General features: G+C 38.7%; 1 protein-coding gene across 3 annotated transcripts in view; it reads right to left on the reverse strand.

The window, feature by feature from the left end:
- LOC133618395 (integrin alpha-6-like) overlaps nucleotides 1-6423 on the reverse strand; it is an 85621-nt gene extending 79198 nt beyond the window's left edge. Inside the window, exon 1 of one of the 3 annotated variants that reach the window (XM_061978716.1) lies at nucleotides 6311-6423. The gene's annotated coding sequence lies outside the window, so the exon portion shown is untranslated. The remainder of the gene's footprint in view (nucleotides 1-6310) is intronic. The other 2 variants (XM_061978715.2, XM_061978720.2) reach the window with 2 other exon arrangements.
- Nucleotides 6424-15125: the final 8702 nt, after the last annotated feature.

Genomic DNA, 15125 nt, shown 5'->3' on the forward strand with positions numbered 1-15125 from the left:
CACTCTGGAGACAAGTCCAGTAGGACACTCTGGTGACACGTCCAGTAGGACACTCTGGAGACAAGTCCAGTAGGACACTCTGGAGACAAGTCCAGTAGGACACTCTGGTGACACGTCCAGTAGGACACTCTGGAGACACGTCCAGTAAAACACTCTGGAGACACGTCCAGTATGACACTCTGGAGACATGGCAAACAAACACTTCTTGTGATTCCAGATAAACAAATGATGTATGATGTCAACATGACAGGTGATGTATGATGTCAACATGACAGGTGATGTATGATGTCAACATGACAGGTGATGTATGATGTCAACATGACAGGTGATGTATGATGTCAACATGACAGGTGATGTATGATGTCAACATGACAGGTGATGTATGATGTCAACATGACAGGTGATGTATGATGTCAACATGACAGGTGATGTATGATGTCAACATGACAGGTGATGTATGATGTCAACATGACAGGTGATGTATGATGTCAACATGACAGGTGATGTATGATGTCAACATGACAGGTGATGTATGATGTCAACATGACAGGTGATGTATGATGTCAACATGACAGGTGATGTATGATGTCAACATGACAGGTGATGTATGATGTCAACATGACAGGTGATGTCAACATGACAGGTGATGTATGATGTCAACATGACAGGTGATGTATGATGTCAACATGACAGGTGATGTCAACATGACAGGTGATGTATGATGTCAACATGACAGGTGATGTATGATGTCAACATGACAGGTGATGTATGATGTCAACATGACAGGTGATGTATGATGTCAACATGACAGGTGATGTATGGTGTCAACATGACAGGTGATGTATGGTGTCAACATGACAGGTGATGTATGATGTCAACATGACATGTGATGTATGATGTCAACATGACAGGTGATGTATGGTGTCAACATGACAGGTGATGTATGATGTCAACATGACAGGTGATGTATGATGTCAACATGACAGGTGATGTATGATGTCAACATGACAGGTGATGTATGATGTCAACATGACAGGTGATGTATGATGTCAACATGACAGGTGATGTATGATGTCAACATGACAGGTGATGTCAACATGACAGGTGATGTATGATGTCAACATGACAGGTGATGTATGATGTCAACATGACAGGTGATGTCAACATGACAGGTGATGTATGATGTCAACATGACAGGTGATGTATGATGTCAACATGACAGGTGATGTATGATGTCAACATGACAGGTGATGTATGATGTCAACATGACAGGTGATGTATGATGTCAACATGACAGGTGATGTATGGTGTCAACATGACAGGTGATGTATGATGTCAACATGACATGTGATGTATGATGTCAACATGACAGGTGATGTATGGTGTCAACATGACAGGTGATGTATGATGTCAACATGACAGGTGATGTATGATGTCAACATGACAGGTGATGTATGATGTCAACATGACAGGTGATGTATGATGTCAACATGACAGGTGATGTATGATGTCAACATGACAGGTGATGTATGATGTCAACATGACAGGTGATGTATGATGTCAACATGACAGGTGATGTCAACATGACAGGTGATGTATGATGTCAACATGACAGGTGATGTATGATGTCAACATGACAGGTGATGTATGATGTCAACATGACAGGTGATGTCAACATGACAGGTGATGTATGATGTCAACATGACATGTGATGTATGATGTCAACATGACAGGTGATGTATGATGTCAACATGACAGGTGATGTATGATGTCAACATGACAGGTGATGTATGATGTCAACATGACAGGTGATGTATGATGTCAATATGACAGGTGATGTATGATGTCAATATGACAGGTGATGTATGATGTCAACATGACAGGTGATGTCAACATGACAGGTGATGTATGATGTCAACATGACAGGTGATGTATGATGTCAACATGACAGGTGATGTCAACATGACAGGTGATGTATGATGTCAACATGACAGGTGATGTATGATGTGTCAACATGACAGGTGATGTATGATGTCAACATGACAGGTGATGTATGATGTCAACATGACAGGTGATGTATGATGTCAACATGACAGGTGATGTATGATGTCAACATGACAGGTGATGTATGATGTCAACATGACAGGTGATGTATGATGTCAATGTTGGAATAATTGTTTGTAAGTTATCACAAAAGAAACATTATATTACATTATGTTCCTGATGAGAAGATGAATGCTGTCTTTCGAGGCCTAACAAGAGGAAGAATGCTCGTGAAACGCCACTGTGATTTCAACACGGACAGATGGCAGGATCTGCTCAACTTCAAGAGGAACTCTCTTTGAAGTGTTAAACGAACTCTCTCTGAAGTATTTCACAAACTCTCTTCCAACTATTTGGTAACCGAGGTCAACGCTATTTACGACCCGCTGCCCTCTTGAAGTCCCTGTGGTCAGGAGACGGGAGGGGTTATCCATTGTCCTCCAACACCTGCCCCAGCTGGATCCATGAAGAGCCCAAGCCCGAGAAATCCTCTTCTTGGGTCTTCAAAGCGACCGAAAACAATGACTGTTTTACATACTTCCCATTCCTGCTGTGACATGTGTTGGTGCGTGAACATTGAACATCTGAATAAATGAGGAGACGAAAACCTTCTTCGTCAGAGCGTGGTGCAGGACTGTACAGAGAGTGCAGTGGCCATGTCTCTCCTCAATATTGAGTCTAAATTGAATTCTGTCTCTGTTTGATTCCTTGCCTTTTGTCTTGTTTAATAGATGTCCTCAGTGTTTGAACGTGACAGTCAACATGACAGGTGATGTATGATGTCAACATGACAGGTGATGTATGATGTCAACATGACAGGTGATGTATGATGTCAACATGACAGGTGATGTATGATGTCAACATGACAGGTGATGTATGATGTGTCAACATGCAGTTAAGTCCAAAGTCAAACTCCTTCTGCCTGGGAGTTGAAGCACTAATGCAAGTATTTAAATGTTATTGCTGTCAGTGTTTAATATTTTAGGACTGCAGATAATCAGTACTTTAGTAATTAAGTAATCTATTGATTAGTTTGCTGGATTAATTGTATAAAAACACTTTATAGCCCTAGTTTAGGGAAAATGGTTGAAATAAAGAAATAAATGCACATCATCAACGTTGAAAGTGCAATTTTACCATGTGTGCTTAAAATAGAAGTTGCCAAAAGAAAAAGCTCTTCTTTGTTTGCCATCAAACAGACAGATGACTAACACCAGCGCTCTACTGCAGGAACTACAGTATGTGCTCGTATTTACACTTTCAGCCCGGATTTGATCAATTCTTATCAATGACTTATTTGATTATGTATCAGTTACACACAACTAATCAAAACAACACAATATAAATCAAATCTTTTTTCTAATGAAATAATTTGAAGTATTGGCTCAATGGCTGAAGCCCAAAAGTGTATATTTATGTACTGTTGGTCCTACATGTGTTCAACAACAACAACAACAACGTGACAACCAAATAAAGCTTTTTCTCTCAGTTGAATGATTTGATTTGAGAAGAAGTCTGTATTTTGGAGGGAGTGCTTACATGAAGAGAAAAGTGTACTACTTGTAGTTGTATTGAAATGCAATTTAATGACGTTTTAAAGTCAAATATGTTTATGAACGCCAAATGTTAGCTCCACTTTCGAGAGAAGAGGTTTTCAGTTGGTTGTGAAATTCTGCTTTTTATGACGTTAGGAACAAAAATATTGTTTGCTGATCTACTGTACGTGTTTTTCTGACTATATAGAGCTCAGTTAACATCCTTTCATTTTCTCAAAAATGGCCTTAAAGCCCGGTGCGTCTAATGGACGCATTCATTCTGGTCGTGCTTACCGACCTCAAAGCAATTGTATTTGGTACAAGGTGCAATGATAAGTGTGACCAGTAGATGGCAGTCACACATAAGAGATACGTGTGGACTGCAATAAAGCAGGCCCAAAACTTTGATGTTTCATGAAGACTATAAAACATTATAAACAACGCTCAAAAATCTGTCAAAATGTTTTAGTACGACTTTGGTAAGCTCTGAAATTGCACCGTTTGATGGATTGTCGGCGCATTACAGCTACCATAGTCAGACGTACTGTGCTTCAACATTCAGTATTGTTATGGTGTCTGTAGAAGGACCCCAAAATGGCACCTATTAGGAGACATATCTGCTGTTTTGTTTCGATCTGTTATGCAAAACCGACTTTTCTTACCTATTGTGTATTTGGGATCTACATAAGTCCCAAAAAATGGCGCGCGTCCGCCATTGTAGCCCACGCTGTAGTCAATAAGCTCCTTCTTTTACTCTATCCTCTTGTTGTGAATCGTTTATCCTCCTCTGTTGCCATTTCTAACACAAAGTAGCATACAATTCTCACTTATATCTCAAGATCAAGATCACGTTTAAGATGCTTTATTATTGTCCATTCTTTAACATGTACAAGACACCTAAGAACTGAAATGTCATTTTGGGCACAGTCCCACTAAGAGCAGACATACCTTACAAGGGGACAAGACGGGACCGCCGAGGGATCAGCCACTTAGAGCACTCCTTAAAAAAGGTGAGAAAAAGGTGACATTGGGAAAGGGGGAAGAGTAAAAAAAAAGTATCAGTCTAAGGCTGGACCCTCGCGAGGGGTCCAGACTGAGTCCAAGGAAAAAACCTCACATAGCATAGCACACATAAACAAGATACCGTATTTTCCGCACTATAAGGCGTACCTAAAAACCACAAATTTTCTCAAAAGCTGACAGTGCGCCTTATAACCCGGTGCGCTTTATATATGGATAAATATTAAGATTCATTTTCATAAAGTTTCGGTCTCGCAACTTCGGTAAACAGCCGCCATCTTTTTTCCCGGTAGAACAGGAAGCGCTTCTTCTTCTACGCAAGCAACCGCCAAGGTAAGCACCCGCCCCCATAGAACAGGAAGCGCTTCTTCTTCTACTGTAAGCAACCACCCGCCCGCGTAGAAGAAGAAAAAGCGCGCAGATATCACCGTACGTTTCATTTCCTTTGTGTGTTTACATCTGTAAAGACCACAAAATGGCTCCTACTAAGCGACCGGGATCCGGTTCATGAAAAGACGCAATCTCTCCATCCGCACACAGATTACTATTTCACAGCAACTGATATTCCTGTGAACCGCACTGTGGATACAACGGGAGCACGTACGGTGAATATTCGCACCACAGGGAATGAGAAGTCATCCTTCACTGTGGTTCTAGCTTGCCATGCTAATGGCCAGAAACTTCCACCCATGGTGATATTCAAAAGGAAGACCTTGCCAAAAGAGACCTTTCCAGCCGGCGTCATCATAAAAGCTAACTCGAAGGGATGGATGAAGAAAAGATGAGCGAGTGGTTAAGGTAAGTTTAAGTTTACGCGAAGAGGCCGGGTGGCTTTTTTCACGCAGCTCCGTCCATGTTGATATACGACTCCATGCGCGCCCACATCACGCTGGTTTTTAATATATTATTAAAGTTTGACTGACCTATCTGACTGTTTTTTTGACATTCCTTTAGCGCAGTTAGATGCGGCTTATAACACGGGGCGGCTTATAGGTGGACAAAGTTTTGAAATATGCCGTTCATTGAAGGCGCGGCTTATAACCCAGGGCGGCTTATGGTGCGGAAAATACGGTACTTGTAGTTGTATTGAAATGTAATTTAATGACGTTTTAAAGTCAAATATGTTTATGAACGCCAAATGTTAGCTCCACTTTCGAGACAAGAGGTTTTCAGTTGGTTGTGAAATTCTGCTTTTTATGACGTTAGGAACAAAAATATTGTTTGCTGATCTACTGTACGTGTTTTGCTGACTATATAGAGCTCAGTTAACATCCTTTCATTTTCTCAAAAATGGCCTTATAGCCCGGTGCGTCTAATGGACGCATTCATTCTGGTCGTGCTTACCGACCTCAAAGCAATTGTATTTGGTACATGGTGCAATGATAAGTGTGACCAGTAGATGGCAGTCACACATAAGAGATACGTGTGGACTGCAATAAAGCAGGCCCAAAACTTTGATGTTTCATGAAGACTATAAAACATTATAAACGACGCTCAAAAATCTGTCAAAATGTTTTAGTACGACTTTGGTAAGCTCTGAAATCACAACGTTTGATGGATTGTCGGCGCATTACAGCTACCATAGTCAGACGTACTGTGCTTCAACATTCAGTATTGTTATGGTGTCTGTAGAAGGACCCCAAAATGGCACCTATTAGGAGACATATCTGCTGTTTTGTTTCGATCTGTTATGCAAAACCGACTTTTCTTACCTATTGTGTCCGCGCGTCCGCCATCGTAGCCCACGCTGTAATCAATAAGCTCCTTCTTTTACTCTATCCTCTTGTTTTCAGTCGTTTATCCTCCTCTGTTGCCATTCCTAACACAAAGTAGCATACAATTCTCACTTGTATCTCAAGATCAAGATCACGTTTAAGATGCTTTATTATTGTCCATTCTTTAACATGTACAAGACACATAAGAACTGAAATGTCATTTTGGGCACAGTCCCACTAAGAGCAGACATACCTTACAATGGGACAAGACGGGACCGCTGACGGCTCAGCCACTTTAGTACAACTTTGGTAAGCTCTGAAATCACGTTTGATGGATTGTCGGCGCATTACAGCTACCATAGTCAGACGTACTGTGCTTCAACATTCAGTATTGTTATGGTGTCTGTAGAAGGACCCCAAAATGGCACCTATTAGGAGACATATCTGCTGTTTTGTTTCGATCTGTTATGCAAAACCGACTTTTCTTACCTATTGTGTCCGCGCGTCCGCCATCGTAGCCCACGCTGTAATCAATAAGCTCCTTCTTTTACTCTATCCTCTTGTTTTCAGTCGTTTATCCTCCTCTGTTGCCATTCCTAACACAAAGTAGCATACAATTCTCACTTGTATCTCAAGATCAAGATCACGTTTAAGATGCTTTATTATTGTCCATTCTTTAACATGTACAAGACACATAAGAACTGAAATGTCATTTTGGGCACAGTCCCACTAAGAGCAGACATACCTTACAAGGGGACAAGACGGGACCGCCGACGGCTCAGCCACTTAGAGCGCTCCTTAAAAAAGGTGAGAAAAAGGTGACATTGGGAAAGGGGGAAGAGTAAAAAAAAAGTATCAGTCTAAGGCTGGACCCTCGGGAGGGGTCCAGACTGAGTCCAAGGAAAAAACCTCACATAGCATAGCACACATAAACAAGATACATGTAATCACAACAACTCTCAACAGAGGGGGGGGGATTTGGGGCCCTGGAGGCCGGCTGCCGCTACAAAGCGCTACTCAGCCGTCCACAACCCCGAAGAGGAATTAAGCAGTGGTGAAGGTGTTGATAGGGGGAGAGGAAGGGTGCGTGCATGTATGCCCAATTAACTTGGGTGAGATGTTGAAATGTTTGTGTGTCAAAGTTCGACACCAGGTGTTATTGGAAAAAAAGGAAGGTCAAAAGCGCCCATCGTTGAGGAGTCAATTCTCACTTATATCTGTCAGTAGTCTCACTATGGAAGCGCTAAAAACTACCGGTACAACCAAGATGACGGGGAGAACACACTGTCAAAGTGGAGGCATGTAAATAAGACAAAACATTGCAGACTGAAGAGACTGTCAGAAAGCGGTTTAAAGATGGTTTATAAAACATCATCTATGCAACATTTTGACCAAATAACCACCGTTACGTGTCATGTAATACTGATACATACTTAACACTTAATACTGATACACACTTAATTCTGATGGTCCCCAACCACCGGGCCGTGGCCTGGTACCGGTCCGTGGATCGATTGGTACCGGGACGCACAAGAGATTAAAACAAAACAAAAAAAAATAAAAATAATTGTAATTTTATTATTAAATCAAGATAAAAAAACACAAGATACACTTACAATTAGTGCACCAACCCAAACAACCTCCCTCCCCCATTCACACTCATTCACACAAAAGTGTTGTTTCTTTCTGTTATTAATATTGTGGTTCCTACATTACATATCAATATATATCAATACAGTCTGCAGGGATACAGTCCGTAAGCACACATGATTGTATTTTTTCATTAAAAAAAACAAAAAAAAACATAGCACTTCATTTAGTTGTAATTCCATTCACGCAACTCTTGTTGTCGTGCAAAGCTGGTTCATGCTAATGCATCGGCAGCCAGGCCGTACCACGACACACCAAAGGTGTTTGCTTTCAACGGAATAACCGGTTTTTGCCAGATCCAATTACTATCAGAAAGGTCAATGTATATAAAAATCTCTTTTTAGAGCTTTGTGTTTGTGCTATCAGGTGAGTATTTTAGGGCACTTTAAGCTGAGTATAGAGACAGTCATGTGGAAAATAACAACAGCTATTTTTGTTACATGACTCAATGTTATTGATGACATCCCCTACCGGGTGCGGTTTCTAATCCTGCAAACATGCTTTGGGACACATGTTAGTTAGCACATTCAATACTGGTACATACTTAACACTTAATACTGATACATACTTAACACTTAATACTGATACATACTTAACACTTAATATATACTGATACATACTTAACACTTAATACTGATACACACTTAATTCTGATACACACTTAATACTGATACACACTTAACACTTAATACTGATACATACTGATACACACTTAATACTGATACACACTTAATACTGATACACACTTAACACTGATACACACTTAACACTTTAATACTGATATATACTTAACACTTAATATAATACTGATACACACTTAACACTGATACACACTTAGTACTTAATACTGACACACACTTAACACCGATACACACTTAACACTTAAAACTGATACACACTTAATACTGATACACACTTAACACTTAATACTGATACACACTTAATACTGATACACACTTAATACTGATGCACACTTAACACTGATACACACTTAATACTGATACACACTTAACACTTAATACTGATACACACTTAATACTGATACACACTTAATACTGATACCCACTTAACACTTAATACTGATACACACTTAATACTGATACACACTTAATACTGATACACACTTAACACTTAATACTGATACACACTTAATACTAATACACACTTAACACTTAATACTGATACACACTTAACATTTAATTCTGATACACACTTAATACTAATACACACTTAACACTTAATACTGATACACACTTAACACTGATGCATACTTAACACTTAATACTGATACACACTTAACACTTAATACTGATGCATACTTAACACTTAATACGAATACATACTTAACACTTAATACTGATGCATACTTAACACTTAATACTGATACACACTTAATACTGACATCCTCTAAGTTGTATCATCTTTGAACAAATGGTCAACACAATAATAAACCTCAATGCTGGGAGTGTATTTGTCAGAAAGTAAATAAGAGAGTTGGCTCACACCAACAAATACTGTACATACTTAGATGGAGCATAAAACAACAAATACATACTTAGATGGAGCATAAAAACAACAAATACATACTTAGATGGAGCATAAAAACAACAAATACATACTTAGATGGAGCATAAAAACAACAAATACATACTTAGATGGAGCATAAAAACAACAAATACATACTTAGATGGAGCATAAAAACAACAAATACATACTTAGATGGAGCATAAAAACAACAAATACATACTTAGATGAGCATAAAAACAACAAATACATACTTAGATGGAGCATAAAAACAACAACTAGAACTACAAGAACATGTTTACATCAACATCACATCCACTCCAAGAACAAAGAGAAGTATTACAGACAATTAACGAGCCAAGAGATCTAAAACAAAACACGTTTTGTCCCTAGACCCTGTAAGTGTCAATCAAGGTGGACAACAATCTGCTGACTTGAGTTTACTAAGTCAGATCTGATGCACAACTTGCATTCCTGCAGATTAGTCTCAGCTTGTGACACACACTCTCTACAATATATCTACTTATATGTTCCTGTTTCTCTTCCTTTTTTTGACACAAACTCTTTACAATATATCTACTTATATGTTCCTGTTTCTCTTCCTTTTTGTGACACACATTCTTTACAATATATCTACTTATATGTTCCTGTTTCTTTTCCTTTTTGTGACACACACTCTTTACAATATATCTACTTATATGTTCCTGTTTCTCTTCCTTTTTGTGACACACACTCTCTACAATATATCTACTTATATGTTCCTGTTTCTCTTCCTTTTTGTGACACACACTCTTTACAATATATCTACTTATATGTTCCTGTTTCTCTTCCTTTTTGTGACACACACTCTCTACAATATATCTACTTATATGTTCCTGTTTCTCTTCCTTTTTGTGACACGTACTCTCTACAATATATCTACTTATATGTTCCTGTTTCTCTTCCTTTTTGTGACACACACTCTCTACAATATATCTACTTATATGTTCCTGTTTCTCTTCCTTTTTGTGACACACACTCTTTACAATATATCTACTGATATGTTCCTGTTTCTCCTCCTTTTTGTGACACACACTCTTTACAATATATCTACTTATATGTTCCTGTTTCTTTTCCTTTTTGTGACACACATTCTCTACAATATATCTACTTATATGTTCCTGTTTCTCTTCCTTTTTGTGACACACACTCTCTACAATATATCTACTTATATGTTCCTGTTTCTCTTCCTTTTTGTGACACACACTCTTTACAATATATCTACTTATATGTTCCTGTTTCTCTTCCTTTTTGTGACACACACTCTCTACAATATATCTACTTATATGTTCCTGTTTCTCTTCCTTTTTGTGACACGTACTCTCTACAATATATCTACTTATATGTTCCTGTTTCTCTTCCTTTTTGTGACACACATTCTCTACAATATATCTACTTATATGTTCCTGTTTCTCTTCCTTTTTGTGACACACACTCTCTACAATATATCTACTTATATGTTCCTGTGTCTCTTCCTTTTTGTGACACACACTCTCTACAATATATCTACTTATATGTTCCTGTTTCTCTTCCTTTTTGTGACACACACTCTTTACAATATATCTACTGATATGTTCCTGTTTCTCTTCCTTTTTGTGACACACACTCTTTACAATATATCTACTTATATGTTCCTGTTTCTCTTCCTTTTTGTGACACACACTCTCTACAATATATCTACTTATATGTTCCTGTTTCTCTTCCTTTTTGTGACACACACTCTTTACAATATATCTACTTATATGTTCCTGTTTCTCTTCCTTTTTGTGACACACTCTTTACAATATATCTACTTATATGTTCCTGTTTCTCTTCCTTTTTGTGACCATCTCTTAAAACACACACGGTACACAATATACAGTGGTGGTCAAACAAGTACATACACTTGTAAAGAACATGATGTCATGGCTGTCTTGACTTTACAATCATTTCTACAACTCTTATTTTTTTGTGATGTAGTGATTGGAGCACATACTTGTTGGTGACAAAAAACATTCATGAAGTTTGCTTCTTTTATGAATTTATTATGGCTCTACTGAAAATGTGAGGGTGAAAAGTATACATACAGCAATGTTAATATTTGCTTACATGTCCCTTGGCAAGTTTACCTGCAATAAGGCGCTTTTGGTAGCCATCCACAAGCTTCTGCTTGACCACTTGACCACTAAATTGCTGCAGTTCAGCTAAATGTGTTGCTTTTCTGACATGGACTTGTTTCTTCAGCATTGTCCACACCTTTAAGTCAGGACTTTGGGAAGGCCATTCTAAAACCTTCATTCTAGCCTGATTTAGCCATTCCTTTACCACTTTTGAGGTGTGTTTGGGGTCATTGTCCTGTTGGAACACCCAACTGCGCCCAAGACCCAACCTCCGGGCTGATGATTTTAGCTTGTCCTGAACAATTTGGAGCTAATCCTCCTTTTTCATTGTCCCATTTAAAGCAGCAGTTCCATTGGCAGCAAAACAGGCCGACGGTAGGAATGGTGTTCCTGGGATTAAAGGCCTCACCTTTTCCCCTCCAAACATATTGCTGGATATTGTGGCCAAACAGCTCCATTTTTGTTTCATCTGACCACAGAACTTTCCGCCAGAAGGTCTTATCTTTGTCCATGTGATGTCAGGTGAGAAATGGCCGAGTTAGAGCGAGTAGGAAAATAAAAATGTGTGTGTTTTTGTCTTTTTTGGCGCTGACTTCTAACATTGGAGTCAATGAGAGATTTAACTGACTTTCTTGGCTTTGAGGCCCACCAGAAGCCACATGGGACACATGAGCTCCGTAAAAGTGACATTTTCTGAGAGAGGACATGTGACAACGTTTTCACCAAATCACATGACAGTGGAATAAAAGATGTGGCCGTGAGGACAGGTTGTTCACCAAAGAAAAGCACATTTTCAGGGCTTCTACACTCCAGTAAATTAGAGTGAAGGCCATCCAGAGGAAGGCCGATGGCGCTCGCCTCCTTCCGACGGCCATACAGCCAAAACCAAACATTGGATGTCAAAACTTTTTAGCCAGGGTTAAAGTAGACAAGCTATGTGAAAGTATAGCTAAGATACAAGAGGAGGTAATCTTGTCTTTTTGGAGCCTTCTGCTGGAAATATCCGCCATTATAAAAGGGGCGTACCCATTCTATTGGCACATTTTTTTTGTTTATTCGTGACGAGCGTCGCCATGGTAACACAAAATGTTCCCAATTTAGAGTTCCCTCGTTGGCGTGGGTGGCACCTTTCCGACGGTATAACATATGTGGGGGTTTGTTGGCCTGTTCATCTTGTATTATCCGTGGCAGGATAAGATAGAAGAACAATAATAATAAAGTATGAAATATGAGCAATAATAATATGGGCTGCTGGCATTGCAGCAGGCCCATAATTTATGTTTCTGTGTGGGCCGGTAGCAAATGCGTCACGGACCGGTACCGGTTCCCGGACTGGTGGTTGGGGACCACAGAACTAGTGTATAGACACAGCAGTGAACTAAATGTTCAGTTTAAATTGGGAGGACTTGCTTTGTTGTCCCTCAGGTGCGTTGACTAAGTCTGTTTTCATTGATTGATTGAGACTTGTATTAGTAGATTGCACTTTACAGTACATATTCCGTACAATTGACCACTAAATGGTAACACCCCAATAAGTTTTTCCACTTGTTTAAGTCGGGGTCCACTTGTTGTGTAAAAGGGACTGCATGAGTCACATAGAACGCCGCTTTAGTCCTGTGTAATAAGACATTTGATGCTTCGGTTGTGTGTAATAAGACATTGATGCTTCAGTTGTGTGTAATAAGACATTGATGCTTCGGTTGTGTGTAATAAGACATTGATGCTTTAGTTGTGTGTAATAAGACATTGATGCTTCAGTTGTGTGTAATAAGACATTTGATGCTTCGGTTGTGTGTAATAAGACATTTGATGCTTCAGTTGTGTGTAATAAGACATTTGATGCTTCGGTTGTGTGTAATAAGACATTTGATGCTTCAGTTGTGTGTAATAAGACATTGATGCTTCAGTTGTGTGTAATAAGACATTTGATGCTTCAGTTGTGTGTAATAAGACATTTGATGCTTCAGTTGTGTGTAATAAGACATTTGATGCTTCGGTTGTGTGTAATAAGACATTTGATGCTTCAGTTGTGTGTAATAAGACATTGATGCTTCAGTTGTGTGTAATAAGACATTTGATGCTTCAGTTGTGTGTAATAAGACATTGATGCTTTAGTCGTGTGTAATAAGACATTGATGCTTCGGTTGTGTGTAATAAGACATTGATGCTTCAGTTGTGTGTAATAAGACATTGATGCTTCAGTTTTGTGTAATAAGACATTGATGCTTTAGTCCTGTGTAATAAGACATTGATGCTTCGGTTGTGTGTAATAAGACATTTGATGCTTCAGTTGTGTGTAATAAGACATTGATGCTTCAGTCGTGTGTAATAAGACATTGATGCTTCAGTCGTGTGTAATAAGACATTGATGCTTCAGTTGTGTGTAATAAGACATTGATGCTTCGGTTGTGTGTAATAAGACATTGATGCTTCAGTTGTGTGTAATAAGACATTGATGCTTCAGTTGTGTGTAATAAGACATTGATGCTTTAGTCCTGTGTAATAAGACATTGATGCTTCAGTTGTGTGTAATAAGACATTGATGCTTCAGTTGTGTGTAATAAGACATTGATGCTTCAGTTTTGTGTAATAAGACATTGATGCTTTAGTCCTGTGTAATAAGACATTGATGCTTCGGTTGTGTGTAATAAGACATTTGATGCTTCAGTTGTGTGTAATAAGACATTGATGCTTCAGTCGTGTGTAATAAGACATTGATGCTTCGGTTGTGTGTAATAAGACATTGATGCTTCAGTTGTGTGTAATAAGACATTTGATGCTTCAGTTGTGTGTAATAAGACATTGATGCTTCAGTTGTGTGTAATAAGACATTTGATGCTTCAGTTGTGTGTAATAAGACATTGATGCTTTAGTCGTGTGTAATAAGACATTGATGCTTCAGTTGTGTGTAATAAGACATTTGATGCTTCAGTTGTGTGAAATAAGACATTGATGCTTTAGTCGTGTGTAATAAGACATTGATGCTTCAGTTGTGTGTAATAAGACATTGATGCTTCAGTTTTGTGTAATAAGACATTGATGCTTTAGTCCTGTGTAATAAGACATTGATGCTTCGGTTGTGTGTAATAAGACATTTGATGCTTCAGTTGTGTGTAATAAGACATTGATGCTTCAGTCGTGTGTAATAAGACATTGATGCTTCAGTCGTGTGTAATAAGACATTGATGCTTCAGTTGTGTGTAATAAGACATTGATGCTTCGGTTGTGTGTAATAAGACATTGATGCTTCAGTTGTGTGTAATAAGACATTGATGCTTCAGTTGTGTGTAATAAGACATTGATGCTTTAGTCCTGTGTAATAAGACATTGATGCTTCAGTTGTGTGTAATAAGACATTGATGCTTCAGTTGTGTGTAATAAGACATTGATGCTTCAGTTTTGTGTAATAAGACATTGATGCTTTAGTCCTGTGTAATAAGACATTGATGCTTCGGTTGTGTGTAATAAGACATTTGATGCTTCAGTTGTGTGTAATAAGA

This window comes from Nerophis lumbriciformis, linkage group LG19 (assembly GCF_033978685.3).
Source record: "Nerophis lumbriciformis linkage group LG19, RoL_Nlum_v2.1, whole genome shotgun sequence".
NCBI classification, from domain to species: Eukaryota; Metazoa; Chordata; class Actinopteri; order Syngnathiformes; family Syngnathidae; genus Nerophis; species Nerophis lumbriciformis.